The sequence below is a fragment of the Ceratotherium simum genome, chromosome 28 (genome assembly GCF_057802395.1).
Source record: "Ceratotherium simum simum isolate JZ-2026a chromosome 28, ASM5780239v1, whole genome shotgun sequence".
NCBI classification, from domain to species: Eukaryota; Metazoa; Chordata; class Mammalia; order Perissodactyla; family Rhinocerotidae; genus Ceratotherium; species Ceratotherium simum.
This window is the reverse complement of record NC_141927.1, coordinates 40,188,208-40,205,627: the sequence shown is the minus strand read 5'-3', so window position 1 is coordinate 40,205,627 and position 17,420 is coordinate 40,188,208. Positions and strand designations below refer to the sequence as shown.

The window sequence follows — 17,420 nt, the reverse complement described above, 5'->3', positions numbered from 1 at the left end:
CAGAGTTCTGATCTCAGGTCTCTTTTCACTCTAAACATTACCACCAGAGAATCTCATCCATCTCTACAGTTTAAATTTGTATCAACACCCTAATAAGTCTGTTATGAGAGGTTTGGGGATTTGATCGGAGATGTAAAAGACATTTTCCACTCCAAACAAATGGACCGAAGGTATATTTTATTATATAGAGGATAGTAAAGGTGATAGTCCGTAAACAGATCTGAATAGGTCAAATAATAAGAGGGAAAAAATACCAGCTTGACTGGAAAGGGAAAACATCCACATCGGCTGAGATAGCAACATATCCGAATAGGTCATTGAGGGAAAAACATCATATCGATCGGAAAGGGAAACACCAGATCGACTGAAGGGAAATGACACAAATCAACCGGAAAGAGAAACACCAGGTTGACCGAAAAGAGAATATATCAAATTAGTTATTTTATAGTAAATCAATTATTTATAATATCCATGCCCCACTGCGGGGAGAGTCCTGTCAATCGACACGGCTGGGCAAGGATCACACGTCCTGGGCAAGGCGTCCCTTCCACAGGTGGAACTCTCACCGGGTCTCAGTCCCCAGCAGTTTATATAAGCAGTTACAGAGTTTACAGAGCAAGCATCCAGTGTTCCCATGCACAAATGGTTATCAGTGGCGTACGTGCACTGAGCCCCTTGGCTAACGTCCCAGCCCAGTAGTTGTGTATGTGTATTGTTTTCTTTGGTTATCGTCTTAGCCCGGCACAGAGAGCCAGTCCATCCCGTGCTACGACGCTCCAAGAGCCTTGAAATGTTACAACTTGCAACTCTCTCCGTGGGAGAAGGGCCAGTCCCCACCACGGAGAAAGCAGCTTTTATATTTCTTTTTGTGCTGGTGGCTGTAGGTCAATGGAGCGGCCAAACATGGCTGTACTCATGTCAAAACATATTCGGCCGTGGCCGTCTCCATTAACCATAAGACACCATATGTACAGACAATAAACTTCGTACACAAGTACATAAGGCATATCCAAGAATCCAAAATCCAATGATTATAATAATTATAAAACTATTTTACAATAAAGGACCCAAACCCCAAGGTAACCAAATAACTCCTTAGAATATGAAATGTTATTAACTTGATCCTGTAAATCATGTACAGCATCAAAGATAACATTAGATAAGGTAACACTTAGGCCTAACAAACTAGCTTGTAGAAGTCCAGACCAGCCCCCATCACAGAGGGTAGCAGAAGGCAGGGTAATAAAAAAATTATCTTATATTGAGAAGTTGCTTGATGTTTCTGAGACCAAATTTCTCGGCCATTCATAGTCCAGGTTATAGGTCCCACTGGTGTAGAGCAGTTGGTCTAACAATACAGGGTCAAAGGTTGTCCTACGGAGACATTAGTTGGTGTGTAGGTCTGCAGCAGACATGGAGGTGCAGCACAGCATAGTGAACATAGCAGGAATATCTATTCATGCAAAAAAACAGAATTTTTAAAAACATGATATAACTCTTTATTTCCTGGATACATAACTATGAGTGTTGCAGTGGGACCTTGGGCCACTACTTCTGCGGCACGGGGAGTCGCATTGGGTGGATGTGTCACCCATACTTTTGCTCCAGGTTTTTATCCATCTGTAGACCCAAATCCTTGCATTCCTCTTTTAGTTAATTTACTTGGAGGCTGTCCTTGTGACACATTTGGAGTCAAGAGGGGAAGCACCAATAATTGTTCCATTTGTTTCCCAGACTCTACAGTTAGTACTGTGTCACTACCATTATATAATATAAATTTTATTTTTCCTTGGTAATTTGAATTAATAACTCCTCCTAGTACATCACTATCTTTTGTTGCCAGTCCAGAGCGTTTTTTTAATAAACCAAAGGTGTTTTTGGGAAATTGTATCCTTATCCCAGTAGGGACTGTAGACTGCTTCTTAGGGGGCAATTGAATAGAATAAACAGTAGATAAATCCAATCCAGCCGCTTTGGCCGTGGCACAAAAAGGCAGTTTAGCAGACTGAGTCAAGGGCCAATAGGTTAAGGTCATAAACTTATGGGTGGCAGTGGTCACTTCTGTAATTTTTGCTGGTAATAACCTTGATAGAGGAGCAGTACTTAGATGGTTGTGTCACCCCTTTAATGAGCCATGACTGAGTTTTCTCAATTGTTGTTTAAGCAATCCATTCATTCGTTTTATGAGGCCTGCAGAGCTTGGGGGTAATAAGGTATATGATAAATCCATTCTATATAATTTTCCTTGGTATAAGTTTGAATCAACTTACCTGTAAAGTGGGAACCGTTCTCACTCTGAATTTGCCTTGGTGTTTTATAATATAACTTAATTGTATCTAATAATTTTATGGCACTCTGTTGGGTGGCCACTTTAGTTGGCATAGCCAATAAATAACCAGAATATGTATCAACAGCAGTGCAGGCATAAGTATATCCACAAGAATTTGGCAATGGTCTAATAAAATCTATTTGCCAGGTATGGGTGGGAAATAATCCCTTTTGGATATGACCTTGGTAGGGGTGTGGAACTCCCCGTTTATTTAACTGTTGGCATAACTGACATTGTTTTACTGCAGTGGCAATATCATCATGGGTGACAAGGATTCCCCTTTGTTGTGCCCACCTGTATGAAGTTTGTTTTCCCAAGTGTCCACTCTTTTCGTGGACCCATTGTGCTAAGCCTGGGTTGTGCGTTGCATGACTTTGCACCAGCTGATCAGCATAAGAGTTATACTTTTGTTTTGTAGAAATTAAAGAACTGTGATCATTAACATGAAATACAGTAACAATTGTATTTTAGTATCATAATCATATGTCTTTTTATAATTTCTTTTTAAGTCAAAAAAACTTTAATTTTGGCAGAAGTTTATCAAAAATATCAAAGATTTTAAAACACTTGGTCAAATAGGAAACAATGCCTAGTTATTTATTTAATCAAGTTGACAAGAGAAACGGTTAAAGGCAAACAGAGAGTTAAAACAGTCAAAAAACAAAAACAGAAACCTTAAGGGAGAGACTTCAGTCCTTTTGAACATAGGAAATTACTTTAACAAAACATAGGTGTTTTGTCTTTATATAGACTTACTCAAAAGAACATCTTTTAATCTCTATATAAAGAGCAGACTAAAAGTTTAAGAAAATTACCTTTATAAGAGAGAAAGTCAAATTTTAATTTTTTATCAGCTTACTTGAGCCAACTTGACCATGTGCAAAACTCCTCAGGGTTTTACTTTTATAAACCTTTTGTCACTTATTTTTTACATTTAGAATTTGTCCCATGTCTTTTTTCTTTTTTTAGAACTTTAGGACAAATTTATCTTTTTTAATAAAATAAATAAAAATATCTTTATTTTCTATATCTTTTTTATGGACGTTTTGCTTTTTGTATACAGACTTTCCAGAAATGTGTACTTTCTCACAGAAAATTTCTTAACATGCATAGAACACGTTTATCAATAAACGTAAGCATCTTTTAGTTTTTTTGAGATAAGAAACCAAAGGCAGACAAATCTATGCTTAGTAACCAATTTTTAATGTTTTATCTTATGTGGGAATGACCCAGAGACTCAATAAGTTTTTATCAATTTAATTTAGCAAAACTCTAAAGCTTCAAGTTACCAAAAAGATTTTGGAAGCTGTTTTTGAAATAACTTTGTCATTTAGAAGTCTCTGTGTATTAATTAAAGATTGTATTTCATCGTGAGAGGTTTTGAATCCTCTCTTTTAAGGGTGTCCCTTAAGGTGAACTCATCTGAAACAGATTTTCCAGAATAGCCATCCCAATTTCAAATTACTTCAAAAGTTTACTTATTTTTATTTGCTTAATTTTAGAACAGGAATTCCGGGGGAGTTGAAGCAGGGAAACTCAGCAAGAGAGGGGAGAGGAGCAGCAGATTCAGCTTAGGCTGCTGGCATGTTTAATTACTTAATTATTTTCTCTTAAAGAGGCAATACAGTATTCCTGATTTTGTTTAAAAACCTCAAAGGATTAAAATAGGCTTCCCACTAGTGGTTTAACTTTTTAGCTGGCTTTTTCCAATTGCATAAGCAAATACATCAGTTTTGGTAAATTGAAATTGCCCCATTTTGGCCACTTTTCCTCTATGGAGTCTATGGAATATTGTGGCCATGTGGTGTTACAAGAAAAAATTATCTTCTTGGATATGGGCTCCTAGCTGAATATAGCCCATTTAGCCAAGAGGTGGCCCAGAGGGCTCTCCTTGGGGACAGATGGAACTTCCCCCCTTCAAAATTACAAACATACAGAACAGATAGTCAAATGGGATCCCAAACAGAACAGATAGATGCATCTAACAGATTCCGGGTAAAAGTTTTACAATTATTCCCACTCCAGTAGGGATAGCCCTGCCTCTTAAAGAGACAGGACTCCAGATGGAGGGGAAGGGAGTTTTTGGTGTAAGCAAAAACAAACAAACAAATAGACAAACAAACAAATAATTCTAGAGCCTGTTTCCCTGTCATAAGAAAAATGCGCCCAGGGTCAGCAATGCCAGGTCAGATGGAAAGCACTGGGAGCAGTCCCTAGGGCGAATCACCTAGGCAGCTGCTGGACTGTTTCCCAGGACATCCCACCCAGCCCAGGGCCACCGAGCCACGGACAAAGAGCCTCCCGGCTGGCTCGCCAAATTATTATTGGATACATATTTAGGCTCTCTATTTGTCACTTAAGAGGGGCCAAATAAAACTAGAATGCCAGGCTCATGGCAAGGAAAGAGTTTTTTTTGGGGTGACATCAGCCGGGACTGTAAATCTGAAACTTCTTTTTTCAAAAGTAGCTTCTCCCTTGTATTTTATCCCTATCTTCCATAGCCCGACAATAAGCAGTCAATAAACACCAACCTCGCCGTGTCAGAAAAGAAACATCATCTCTTTTTTTTTTACTGTCTGTAAAGTTTTGGTCACATCCAATGACTCATATCTCGCAGACGAACATCCCAAGATTCACATAATCCTGACCTATGAGCCCACTCCCCAGCCAGAGTGCAAGAGGGAGGGTCCTCCCATCCTGGGATCTCTTCCACCTTGGCTTTAGTTACCTTTTGTTTGAACAGGAAAGCCATCTCCTTAATCGAACCCTGCTTGCTGCGCCAATTATGTTATGAGAGGTTCGGGGACTCGATTGGAGATGTAAAAGACACTTTCCACTCCAAACAAATGGACCGAAGGTATATTTTATCATATAGAGGATAGTAAAGGCGATAGTCCGCAAACAGATCCGAATAGGTCAAATAATAAGAGGGACAAAACACCAGCTCGACTGGAAAGGGAAAACATCCACATCGGCTGAGATAGCAGCAGATCCGAATAGGTCATATAATAAGAGGGAAAAACATCAGATCGATCGGAAAGGGAAACACCAGATCAACTGAAGGGAAATGACACAAATCAACCGGAAAGAGAAACACCAGGTTGACCGAAAAGAGAACACATCAAATCAGTTACTTCACAGTAAATCAATTACTCACAACATCCACGCCCCACTGCCGGGAGAGTCCTGTCAATCGACACGGCTGGGCAAGGATCACACGTCCTGGGCAAGGCATCCCTCCCACAGGTGGAACTCTCACTGGGTCTCAGTCTCCAGCAGTTTATATAAGCAGTTACAGAGTTTGCAGAGCAAGCATCTAGTGTTCCCACGCACAAAATGGTTATCAGTGGCGTACATGCACTGAGCCCCTTGGCTAACGTCCCAGCCCAGTAGTTGTGTACGTGTATTGTTTTCTTTGGTTATCGTCTTAGCCCGGCACAGATGGCCAGTCCACCCCGTGCTACGACGCTCCAAGAGCCTTGAAATGTTACAACTTGCAACTCTCTCCGTGGGAGAAGGGCCAGTTCCCACCACGCAGAAAGCAGCTTTTATATTTCTTTTTGTGCTGGTGGCTGTAGGTCAATGGAGCGGCCAAACATGGCTGTACTCATGTCAAGACAAAGTCCCAACTCTACAGCTCCAAACTTGATTTCTCTCTTGAGCTCCAAACCCATATTCCAACTGTCTTGGCCAGCTCCCCTTATGTGTCCCAGAGGCACCTCAAAATCACCCACCAAAACTGGGCTGACCACCTCCCCTTGTCCTGCTCTTCTCCTCACAGCAGCAGTGAACGGCACCAGCATCTGCCCAAACCTGAGACTCATCCGGAACTGCTCCCTCTCCACACCACGCCTGGCGCACAGGGAGCTCTATATACATGTCAGCTATTATTATTCTCTAACCAATCATCACCTCTGGAATTGCATGCTTCTCTTATACCTAATTCTGCTGCTGCAGATGGGGCCAGCATCACCTCAGTCCTGAGTCACTACAATAGATCTCTGGCCCTCGAGGCTGAGTCCCTCTAATTCATTCTCCACAGAGCAGCCAAGGCAATATTTCTAATTTCTGACAGTATCACCCTTCTGTTTAGCCCCCTTCAGTGGCTCCCTGGTGTCCTCAAGGCAAAGCCCGACAGCACGTAAAGCTAAAGCATTTCGTCATCTGGTTCTCAGTGACATGCCCAGCCTCATCTCAACACACCCTGACCCCAAACTCAAAGCTCCAGTCAAAATGGATTCCAGCCCCATCAACTCACCAAGCTCTGCCTTATCTCTAGGGCTTTGAATATTGCCGTGATCGGCCCCCGCTGCCATCCTATCCAGCTCCCGTTCATCCCTCAAGAGTCAGTGCAGAATATCTTCCTCTGGGAACCAATCCTTCCCACACTCTACAAGAGTGGGCTTGACGCCCTTCCTTGCTATGGGCTCCCATGTAATCTGTACGTGATCTCTGTCATCTAAAACAGCACCTTCTCACTGTCTCTGATCACTTGATGACTCGGCTGCCCACCTAGAGTAGGGAAACTCTTTTATCCATCTTTGTTTCAGTGCCTAACTCTCCTAAGTACTTAACAAATTACTGAGTAAATGAAATGAATATACACAGCAACAGCATTTATTTCAGTACACTGTCCTTTAATAGACTTGTATTTTAATCTGATATGAGGAACACTACTAACATTCTCATTTCAGGAGTCATTTCCCCTGACTGCAAGACAGTCTAATAAGACAACGCCTCCAGATTCCCAGATACCAAAGATGTTATGGGCTGAATTGTGTCCCCCGCAAATTCATACGCTAACCCCTAGTACCTCAGAATGTGACTGTAGTTGGAAATAGGACCTGTAAAGAGGTAAGTTAAAATGAGGCAGATAGGGTGGGCCCTAATCCAATCTGACTGATGTCCTTATAAGAAGAGAAGATCAGGACACACAGAGGCAACACAGATGTGCGTGCACTGAGACCCTGTGAGGACACAGCGAGTAGGTGGGCATTTGCAAGGAGAAAGGCTTCAGGAGAAACCAAACCTGGTGTCACCTTGATCTTGGACTTCTAGTCTCCAGAACTGTGAGAAAATAAATCTCTGTGGTTTAAGCCACCCAGTCTATGGCACTTTGTTATGGCAGCCCTAGAAACCAACGACGACCACCATCAGTTACACAGGGGTCTACCTTCCCAGGACATATCTTGCGTGTGTGTCTGCGTATGGATTTTTTTTAGAAAATCTACTATTAGAGTATGTTTCTTATGATTTCCTCAAAAAACAAGCTTCATGTAGTTTAGACATCAGAAAGACACCTGCAATTTGCAAAACAGACCTCTGTTCTTCCCAAAACACACACACACATACATATAATAACAGTCTTCCACCTCTGTTAATAGCAGCATACCCTTCTAGCTGCTCTAAAATCCCCAGAGTCATCTCTGACTTGTCTCTTTCCCTCATCCATCCACTAGCAAACCACGCTGATTCCAACCTCACACTAGGCCCAAGATCTGACCACTGCTAACCACCTCCACTGTCACCACCCTGATCCAAGCCACTGCCATCTCCTGCCTGGTTACTGTGACAGCCACCTAATGGCCCCCTGCTTCCACCCTGTCTGCCACAGCTGACTCTCAACACAGCACCCAAAATAATCCTTTCAAAATTTAAGTCAGATCATGTTACCCTTCTGCTTAAATCCAGTCAGGGTCTTCCCGCTTCACTGAGGGTAACAGCCAGAGTCCCCAGAACGGTCACACATGTGCCCCTCCCCTCTCTGACTGCATCCTCTCCTCTCCGCCTCACCCCTGCCCCGGCACACTGGCCTCTCACAGGACTCTCCAGCATGCCAGGCAGGCTCCTGCCCAGAGCCAGGGCACCAGCTGCTCCTGCCCTCTGGGACCTTCTTCCTCCAGATGCATGAATGACTTGCTTCCTCACCTTCTTCAAGTCTCTGTTCAGATGTCACCCTCTCAACCAGGCCTAGTCTGACTGTCTTATTTTAAGATTATAATATTCTCCCAGAAGCCTCTACTCCCCTTAAACTCCTTAATTTTTCCCCAATAAAGGGAATCACCTTTTCTCTTACTACATAATTTGCTCATTTAGGTTTATGTTTATTCTCTTCCCCAACTAGAACACAAATTCCACGAACTGGGCTTCTTGTGTGGGTTTTCACTTCTAGGCCCCCAACACCTGGAACAGTGCCTGGCACATTGTGGATGCTCAAGAATGTTGTTGAATGAATGGGAATGAAAAAGCTATCTACTAGTTAATGCCTGTGTGCCTGGGTCTCAGGATCGACTACACGTCCTCTTAGGAAGCCAAGGCAAAGAGAAATCCTTTAACCATTATTTTGGGAGAAGAAAGTCAACCCACAGTCAGATGCAAACTCACACTTTTATATGATGCTTCTCTTCTGAAGGATTACCTCAATTTCTTCTCAAGCTGACAACTCTAAAGATCTTAAATTTTATTCCTGAAAGCTTGTGCTTTAATACTTACTCATGATCTTCTCCAGAGACTCATCTATCATGCTAATATTTGAAAAGTACTATAAAATACACTATATCCTAAAACACTGTATTGCGTTAAAAAGACAAAGAATTTCACTCCCACCCACACCCAAAAGAGATCATCATTTCACCTCCCAACAGTAGCTGTGGTGTCTGGAGAGAAAAGGATGAGTTTCTTTTACTGCTGCTCTTGCTTAGTCAAACCGGTTACAAAGAGCACTGGACACCTTGTCCCCACGACAGGGAGGTCTCAGACCCTGCCCAAGGTGGAGGAAGGGGTCACCACGTGTCAAGACCACAGCAGAGTCTTCACTGAGTGCAAAGGGCAAAACAAAGGAGCCCTGGGTCAGAGAAACAAGCATCTAATAGCAATTAACATGATGAATGGAAAGTCAATAAGAATAAAGAGTAAAATTCCAGACAAGAAAAATGGTCAGGCTTTGAAAGGCTCAGCTGTTCATAAACTCCAACAGATGAGAACAAATTTGCCTGCAGCTTCAGCTAAGTGGCCTGGAACATGTCTGCTGTCCACAGTAGTTCTCAGCACAGAAGTGTCTTTTCACATGCCAACTGCCATATCCTCCCTATGCTATCCATCTCTTAACAGGATTCTAATTAGGAAGATACTGTAGGGATTATGAAATCATCCAGCTCTCTGGCCAAAGAAGGCTTGGAGTTTTAGAATCAAACACAGCAGCCCAAAGAAAGAAATGAGAAAGGAAGAAAACTCACATTCCAAGATATGCTGAAATAAATGTGAATGAATACTGATATTCATCCTAGATCCAAAATTCTCCATATCAACCACTTCCCAAAAGATACTTGCTCACCTCAACAGATACTGAATGCACAAAAACTATGATCAATCGACTATAGACATTTTCAATATGACCACTGATAACCACAATATTAACACTGGGTTAGACCAGAAGGCTAACTTTGTGAAGAAAACTTCTCAAAACTTCTTCACTGAAAAACTTTTAATTATGCTTATATTAAACAATATTTTGGAGATGAGTCAATAGTGTCTTAGAGAAAATCAACTATAATTCAGGAGGGTATGAGGAGCCAGGGAAGGAGTCTAAAAAATTTCTGGGGCTCTAAAAATGCTTTCCCCAGGCCTGCCAACAAATAACAAAAACAGTAATAATAATTATCAACATTTATTGTGCCACACACTGCTATAAAAGCGTTATGTGCATTAACCTATACATTCCTTGCAACAACCCCATGAGCTATCAATAATGTCCATTTTACAGCTCGAGAATCTGAGGAGCAGAGGGGTTAAGCACCCTGTATACATGACACAATTAGTTATATGGCTCAGCTTAGATTTAAATCCAGGCAGCCTGACTCCAAAGCCAAACTTATGAGAGAAGAAGGCACAGGGATGGGATCATCTAATAAATGTTCCCCACTGTGAGACAATAAAAAACATACTGGTCTCTGTCCCTGTTTCCCGGCACAGAGCTCCTGAAACCCTTGTTATTTCCTAGTAAGAAGAACACTAGGAGCATCTTTGGTTCTAACATTTGGTCTTTGACCCCTGGTTCCTGACACAGGGCTCTTAAAACCCTTGTAATTTCCTGGGTGATAGGAGTGTGTTTTTTCTTAATGAGGTGACGCAGGGTGGCTCCTGGATGGGGCTGGTCACCAAAAAGACCAAGCCTTGATTAGAAGCTTGCAATTTTCTGCTCCACTCCCCATTCTCCTGAGAAGGGAGAAGGACTGAAAATGGAGTTAATGATCAATTACGCCTATGTGATGAAATCTCCACAAAAATCCCAAAAGTACAGGGTTCAGGAAACTTCCAGGTTGGTGACCAGGTGGAGGTGCTGGGAGAATGCCGTGCCCAGAGAGGGCATTGAAGCTCCACATCTTTTCTCATGTACCTTGCCCTATGCATCTCTTCCATCTGGATGTTCATCTGTATCCTTTATCACATCCTTCTACAATAAACTGGTAATCTAGTAAGTAAAATGTTTCCCTGAGTTATGTGAGCTGCTCTAGCAAATTAACCGAACCCAAGGAGGGTGTCACTGGAACCTCCAATCTTTAGCAGGTTGCTGAGAAGCACAGGTGATAACTTGGGCTTGTGACTAGTGTCTGAAGTGGGGTGGGGCAGTCTTGTGGGACTGAGCCCTTACTGTGGTATCTGACGCTGTCTCCAGGAAGATAGCATCAGAAGTGAGTTGAATTGTAGGACACCCCGCTGGTGTCAGAGAACTGCTTGTTGGATGTGTACGGAAACCACTGGAATTGAGTGTAGGACCCTTTTACCTGCCCACAAGTCACAGAATTGGAGGGTTTTCATTTTACACGGAGCCAAGATTGTTGAAATTAATTATATGCAGTTATGATTGTGTGTATATGTCCAAGAAGAAACAATGGCCCCCACTGGAAGGGCAGAAGATGTATCTCCTACAGGTAGAGCATGGAGATGAGAGATGGGGAGGCCAGGTCACCTAAGACAGGTTAATAGCAAAAAGAGTGGTGTGAATCGCAGTGGGAAGAGGGTGTCCTCAGGAGAGAGGGAAGACGGACCAAGTGAGAGAACCAGGATGATTACTGAAATAGAAATGCCAAACAACTAAATTAGTTTTCTACCTTAAAGACGCTTATCAAAATATACAGAGATACGGAGGAATAAAAGTGTCATATGAAATCATCACTGTCAAACATTTAGTGAATAATACAGTGCTTATTTTTATGTGTTCAGACTCTAAATTCCAAGTCTCTCTCTTAGAAGAAAAATCAAGTAAGCAAAAATTGACTCATCACTCTGCAGAGCCATCCTTTTCCCCAGTCTCAAAGGAAGTGTTCTCCCTTCTCCTGGGCAAGGCCAATCCCTCTACCCGTGCTCTTGTTCCTACACCCTCTGTGAGTTCATTTATTCATTCAACAAACATTTATCAGTGTCTATGTACTGGGCACTCTGCTTAGTGTTAGGGCTATAAAGTGCCATGGGAAATGGTCCCCCATCTCAGTCTAGTGGGGGACTCAGAAAGCTTAGCAATCACAGGACATAAATGCTATGAAAGAGGAGTGTGTAGGATCTGCACCACCAAGTGTCCCGTCTCGTATTTTCACTGGCTCCCTTGATGACATCTTTCCCTAGCCCTATTAAACAGAGTTGAATATCTCCAATCTTAAATTAAAAACAACCACAAAACTCTCCTTCCATCTTCCTGCTACGAACCTTTTACTTGGAAATCCAAGTTGAGCTGCTCTCTCTCAGCTGTGATGATTCATTTACACACGTTTCCCCGCCTTACGAGTTCTAACTGAAGCCTCTGTCCACAACTTGAGTGGCAGAAACAGACGCGAAATTCTGCTCCAAGCTCAGAAAATGACCAATTGCCTCTGTGGACTAATTACTACATGGGCCAGCTGCCTTCGCAGACCATCTGTTCTTTTGATGTCCCCGAAACATCTCTAACTTCTAGGGATTCGAGGATGAGAGCCAACACCATTCAGAAGCCAATCCTGATCAATAGCCTTGGTCTTCCATCTGACTTTGCAGCTCCTCTGTAAACAGCACACGGAACACTACTAATGCAGGCATTCTAAATATACGGCACAGAGTGCAGACCAGCTACAGATGGAAGGCCACGTATGCGAGGCTGCTGCAGCTCACACCAGTTTTCACAAACCAACTGCGAAACATATTTTTGGGAGAGAAGGGAAAAGGGAGAGACATGCTAAAAAAACAAAAAGGACTGTAGCCAGCAGGGTTTTTCTTGAAGAGAAGGAAGAAGAGCTGTTTCGTTCTCTTTCCTCCTGCCATTTAAAATGCTTATTCCTCTCACAGGAGTACTAGGAGGGCTTACAAAAGAAGTTAGACAGCAGCGTAAGATGCCACGAGGAAAAGGCCTCGGAGAGCACACCAGGGTGTGGGCGATGTCAGTGGAAACCAGGGTCTGCCAAGCTGCCGGTTAGGGGCCACGAGGACCCACAGCTGCCTTCACAGCTGACTGACAAGGGCAGACCTGCCTCAGCTGGAGCTGTACAGGGCGTGTTCCCTCCAGGTGGGCACCTGCAAGTGATCATGGCGAAGGCAGAATGGAACTCAGGGCACAAAGAAGCTGCGTTCAAACTTCTTCCAAGAGGCTGACAATCACCCTCCTAAAAACAACCCTCACCCGTGTAGACGGGCTGCCTCCTCCGGTCTGCATATTTCGGGTAAGGACTGGTCAAGACCAAGAAGGTGACCCACAGTCTTGTTGTTCTCTTCCTGGTTCCCCAGATGGACTAAAACGCTACAAGGAAGCGCACTAACACCACCACCTCGCATTCTGTCTGTTTCAACCACCAGACTTTGTCACTTTTAGGAGGCCAAACACTATTTTCCTTTTCAGTCATGTAAACATGATTCAAGCACTGTTACTTCTTTTTGCAAAGTATAAGAGTAACAGATTTTCAAAATAGAATGTCCGGAAAACACAGCATCGCCCATAATTCTACCACTTAGGAACAAAACCATAACACCTTGATAGACTATTTTCATCCCTTCAATCTTTTCTCTTTACACAGATAGACAGATGGAAACTTTACAGTTATTTTCACCATTAAAATTATAGTTTTTCTCATGGCATACGCTTTGCCCAGTTTTACTTAATAGTTACTGAATACATGGTTTTCAGCTGCTGCACAACACTCCACTGTATAGATCCTGCATGACTTTACCAGTCTCCTCTTGTCAGAGATTTGGGTTGTTTCTATTTTTTCATATTGTAAATGCTTCTATGATGAACATTCTTTTTTTTGTGTGTGTGTGAGGAAGATCAGCCCTGAGCTAACACCTGTGCTTTATTTTATTTTATTTTATTTTTTTTTTTATTTTATTTTATTTTTTTAATTTTTTGTTTATTGCAGTAACATTGGTTTATAACATTGTAAAAATTTCAGGTGTACATCATTGTACTTCTATTTCTGCATAGATTACATCATGTTCACCACCAAAATACTAATTACAACCCATCACCACACACATGTACCCAATTATCCCTTTCACCCTCCTCCCTCCCACCTTCCCCTCTGGTAACCACCAATCCAATCTCTGTCCCTATGTGTTTGTTTATTGTTGTTATTATCTACTACTTAATGAAGGAAATCATACGGTATTTGACCTTCTCCCTCTGACTTATTTCACTTTGCATCATGCCCTCAATGTCCATCCATGTTGTCACAAATGGCTGGATTTCATCGTTTCTTATGGCTGAGTAGTATTCCATTGTGTATATATACCACAGCTTTTTATCCATTCGTCCCTTGATGGGCACTTAGGTTGCTTCCAAGTCTTGGCTATCGTGAATAAGGCTGCAATGAACACAGGGGTGCATGTACCTTTGCAAATTGGTGTTTTCAAGTTCTTTGGATAAATACCCAACAGTGGAATAGCTGGATCATATGGTAGTTCTATCGTTGATTTTTGAGGAATCTCCATACTGTTTTCCATAGTGGCTGCACCAGTTTGCACTCCCACCAGCAGTGTATGAGAGTTCCCTTCTCTCCACAACCTCTCCAACACATGTTGTTTCCTGTCTTGTTAATTATAGCCATTCTGACAGGCGTGAGGTGATATCTCATTGTAGTTTTGATTTGCATTTCCCTGATAGTTAGTGATTTTGAACATCTTTTCATGTGTCTGTTGGCCATCTGTATATCTTCTTTGGAGAAATGTCTGTTCAGGTCTTTTGCCCATTTTTTAATTGGGTTGGTAGTTTTTTTGTTGTTGAGATGCATGAGTTCTTTATATATTTTGGAGATTAAGCCCTTATCAGATGTATGGTTTGCAAATATCTTCTCCCAATTGTTAGGTTGTCTTTTCGTTTTGTTGATGGTTTCCTTTGCTGTGCAGAAGCTTTTTAGTTTGATGTAGTCCCATTTGTTTATTTTTTCTATTGTTTCTCTTGCCCGGTCAGATGTGGGCTAACACCTGTGCTAATCCTCCTGTTTTTGCTGAGGAAGACCGGCTCTGAGCTAACATCTATTGCCAATCCTCCTCCTTTTTATTTTCCCCCAAAGCCCCAGTAGACAGTTGTGTCGTTGCACATCCTTCTAGTTGCTGTATGTGGGACTCAGCCTCAGCATGGCAGGAGAAGCAGTGCGTCGGTGCGCGCCCGGGATCCGAACCCAGGCCGCCAGTAGCGGAGCGCGTGCACTTAACCGCTAAGCCATGGGGCTGGCCCTGAACATTCTTGATATAAACATTCGTGGCCATTTCTGAGAATAAGTTTTCAGAAATGAAAATACTGGGAAAAGGTATGAACATTCTAAAGGCTCTTGATACAAATTACCTTACAGAATGGTTGTACCCATTAATACTCTCATTACTCAGTATAAATGTTCACTTCACCTCACCCTCACCAATGCCGTGTATTGTCATTTTTTAAATTATGGCAATCTAATATTCTACTTTTGTTTTCATTTTTATCTCTTTCTCACTTTTTCATGTGTCTATCAGACACTTATCTCTCTTCTTCTGTGCTCTGTTCATATCTTTTGCCCATTTATCTTTCATGGTATTTGTCTGGATTTAATTTTAAGCGAGAACTTAGATCATGCCCTGTGTATCTTTAACCAAATAAAGTATGGTCTTTTTAGATTCCACTCTTAGCACTTCATGGGTGTCTCTCTGTTGTCCAACAATCCACAAAGAGCATGACTGATTCTGAATACATTTGGTACCTAATTGAAGGGTATTAAGACATGCTTTCATATCCATACCCTTTACATGAGGCCATACAGTCGGCTCTTCACGAATTCCAGGGCTTGTGGGTAGAGGTCACAGAGATTAATGATGTCATTAAACATGGAGGGAAGGCCAAAGTACACTCTGTACTATTAATAAACTCTCTTTGCTTACTGACCATAAACATATTCATAATTCGAGAAGGTTCAGCCATGAACTTGAAAATGAATAACGTACTTAAACTACAGCCTTATAGGAACACTGGTAACTAGGGAGAATCCTTTAGGAAATGTCTAGAAATTTACAGGATTCAAGTAACAAAACATTAAGTACATGAGAACCATGAAGGCTCCTTTTCAGAGTACACAGCCTTCATCCTGAGATCAACAACACACCCTTGGGCTACGCCTGACACTCAATACATGTTCAACAAATGTGTGTGGAATAAATAACCAACCAGGGTAGTCAACTCACCAGGCTCTTCAGGTTCCAGCACACTGCTCCTGATCTCCTGATTGAGATTGCATCTCCTGCCTGTTTCCTGGTGTCTACTTGAACCCCAAACCTCTATCCATGTCCAGCCCCTTGAATTCTGTGCCATCTACCCTGCTCGGGCCGGCCTGCCAACTGGTGCCAAGTCTTGCCTGTGCCAGGCCTGATGCCCCAGTCTGACTTAGTTTTGCCCTAAAGGCTTTCATAATAATGGCATATTCCACTTGAACACCAGCTGGAGGCCCAGCTGTGTTTTGGTCTCGCAGCTGTTTCCTCCTGCCAGCCCAGCTCCTGGGCCTCGGCGCTGACAGACCCCCACCCAGCAATGGCATACATGCTTTCAGTTACTATGCTCAAACGTTTAGCCTCAAACTAATGATAGCATGTTTGCAAGATTATTTCAAAATTGGAAATTCATTTTTAAGGCAATCAGTCGACTATGGTTAGAAACATGTAAACACAGATTTTTCATATTTCTGTCTGTTGAATTAATCTTATAGTAAAAATAAGATTTGGGTCTTCCTTCTTTCAGCCTCTGCCCCACCCCTCCCCTGCCCAGTGTCTGCCCATATTTGTGTCTTATAAAAAGGATATGATTTAGCACTTACATACGTGGGAAAGAGATTTGACATCAATAATTACCATAGTGGCCTTAAATTCTTTTTTGAAAAAGCCATGATATAAATAAATACAGTCACACACTGCATAACAACCTTTCAGTCAACGGTGGATTGCATATATGACAGTGGTCCCATAAGATTAATATCATATAGCCCAGGTGTGTAGTAGGCTATACCACCTGGTTTTGTCTCAGTACACTCTACGATGTTCTCACAATGATGAAATCACCCAATAACATATTTCTCAGAATATATCCCCGTTATTAAATGACACATGACTATATGTTCATAGTAGCTTATTCATTAAACACTCTTGGAAATGTCTATGGAAAAGCCTAGGATTCTATGGTTAGACCTAAAGAATTACTATCTCCTGACCATCCTGAGCATCACTCCTACCCTCCTATCCCATCGCCGCAGCCTCAGTTCAGTAGCCTTCATCACCTCAACTATTTTTAAAGCCTTTTCACTAGTCTCCCACCCTTCATTCTTTTTTTTTTCTTTGAGGACAGAGAATCATATTTATTTTTATTTATTTATAAGTGGCTTTACTGAAATATAATTCATATACCAAATAATTCACCATTTAAAGTGTAAAAGTCAACTTTTTTACTATATTTACAGAGTTGTGCAACCATCACCACAATCTAATTTTAGAGAATTTCATTTAACTAACAAAGAAACCCTGTACCTGTTAGCAGTCACTCCTCACCCCACCCACCCACCCGGACTCCTAGGCAACCAATAATCTACTTTCTGTCTCTATAAGTTTGTCTGTTCTG

At 42.1% G+C, this 17,420-nt stretch overlaps 1 protein-coding gene and 1 long non-coding RNA gene across 13 annotated transcripts in view; both read right to left on the bottom strand.

Moving 5' to 3' along the window:
• CSGALNACT1 (chondroitin sulfate N-acetylgalactosaminyltransferase 1) overlaps positions 1-17,420 on the bottom strand; it is a 348,572-nt gene that overhangs the window by 66,154 nt on the left and 264,998 nt on the right. The window lies entirely within an intron of this gene.
• LOC147913370 (uncharacterized) lies at positions 161-14,062 on the bottom strand. Its single transcript, XR_015548856.1, has 2 exons — positions 5,487-14,062; positions 161-1,453 (listed from the first exon to the last, which is right to left on the bottom strand). It is a non-coding gene; the product is annotated as an uncharacterized LOC147913370 (long non-coding RNA).